This window comes from Silene latifolia, unplaced genomic scaffold, assembly GCF_048544455.1.
Source record: "Silene latifolia isolate original U9 population unplaced genomic scaffold, ASM4854445v1 scaffold_73, whole genome shotgun sequence".
Lineage (NCBI taxonomy): Eukaryota > Viridiplantae > Streptophyta > Magnoliopsida > Caryophyllales > Caryophyllaceae > Silene > Silene latifolia.
The window spans coordinates 881,721-883,610 of NW_027413640.1; the positions used below are offsets into that span (position 1 = coordinate 881,721).

Here is a 1,890-nt window from a genome sequence, read left to right on the forward strand (position 1 = left end):
ATGGAGCATCTTCAATTTTCTTCTTCCATTGGAGTTCCGACTTCTTCTTTTCATCCTTCCGACTATAATGATCGATCATGAAACACGGTTCATGTAAACGGGGAGCTCTCATAGTCTTGTCAAGATTAAAAGTTATACTCTCATCTCCCACTTCTAGAGTGAGCTCACCATGTTTTACATCAATCATCGCACCCGCGGTGTGTAAGAAGGGTCTTCCTAGAATGATTGGAATGTTGGAATCTTCTTCCATATCAACAATGACAAAGTCCACCGGGATGAAAAATTTCCCAATTCGCACGGGGACATCTTCCCATATCCCTAATGGTGTCTTCGTCGATCTATCGGCCATTTGGAGTGTGATATTAGTGCATTTAAGCTCTCCCATCCCCAACCTTTTACTCACCGAGTACGGCATAACACTCACACTAGCCCCTAGATCACATAAGGCTTTGTTGATCGTGGTGTCGCCAATGGTACACGGTATTGAGAAGCTTCCCGGATCCTTTAGTTTTGGAGGTGAACTCCCTTGAAGTATTGCACTACTCACCTTAGTGAAGGCGATAGTCTCAAGTTTCCGGATCGACTTCTTCTTTGTGAGGATGTCTTTCATGTATTTCGCATAGGCCGGCACGTGATTGATTAATTCCGTGAAAGGAATTGAGACTTCCAAATTCTTCACAATTTCCATAAACTTTCCAAGTTGGTCATCAAATTTGGGCTTGGCTTGACGACTTGGAAAAGGAAGTCTAATCACAATGGGCTCCTTCTCCTTGGCCTTGTCTTCATTTTTCTTTGAAATTTCTTCTTTTGATGATTCTCCATCTTTGGAGTTTTGCACAATTTCTTCATTATCACTAGCTTCCACAACTTCATCCTCAACTTACTTCTTCGGTGCTTCATACCTTGTACCACTTCTCAAGTGAATGGCACTAACCGTTTCATGTCTTGGGGGATTACTTTGAGGTGGTAATTGCTCCTTTTGTCTTTGTGAGCTTGAAGATGCTAGTTGAGTCAATTGTGTTTCCAACATCTTGGTGTGAGCTAGAATGTTGTTGATGGTGGTTTCTTTTGCTTGGATATCTTTTTGAATTTAAGTGAAAAACTCTTGTTGATTCTTTTGCATTTGGAGGACCGCTTTTTGAACATCAAAGCCTTGGTCATTTTGGTGATTGTATGGATTTTGGTTTTGGTAACCTTGGTTTTGGTTGAAAAGGGTCTTTGATTTTGGTTTCCCATGGGAGGTGGGGTGTATGTTATTTGAGGGTTTTGAACATTTTGGCTTTTATATGAGAGATTTGGATGAAACTTGGTGTTTTCATTGTAATAGTTGGAATAAGGAGTACCACTCTTGTATGCTTGGAAAGCATTCACTTGTTCATTTGTTCCCCTACATTCACTTTGGTCATGTCCCAAAGTTTCACAATTCTCACATATCCCACTTGGGATTGATGAGGATGCCGTCATGGCATTAACATGATGCTTTGGTGATTTTGAGGCTTCTTCAAGTCTAGCCATAGCTTGTTCAAACTTCAAATTGATTGTGTCAATGTGAGCACTAAGTTGAGCACCCAATTGAGTAACGGAGTCCACTTCATGCCTTCCTCCTCTAGTAGCCTTGCGAGGTCTACTATATTGTGAGTTATGGACCGCCATTTCCTCAATCTTATTCCATGTTTGATTGTCATCAACTTTGGTGAACATTCCATTTGATCCCAAGTTGAGAATGTTCCTTGAATCTTCATATAGACCGTTCCAAAATTGTTGTACCAAGAACCACTCGCTAAGTCCATGGTGAGGACATGAGCGACAAATTCCTTTGAACCGCTCCCAAGCTTCATACAAAGATTCTTCACCCCTTTGCTTAAAACTCGTAATTTGAGCTCTTAGCAT

General features: G+C 41.1%; 1 non-coding gene across 1 annotated transcript; it reads left to right on the forward strand.

Moving 5' to 3' along the window:
* Window positions 1–1,783: 1,783 nt before the first annotated feature.
* On the forward strand, window positions 1,784–1,890 carry LOC141640210 (small nucleolar RNA R71). The gene has a single exon (XR_012542900.1). It is a non-coding gene; the product is annotated as a small nucleolar RNA R71 (small nucleolar RNA).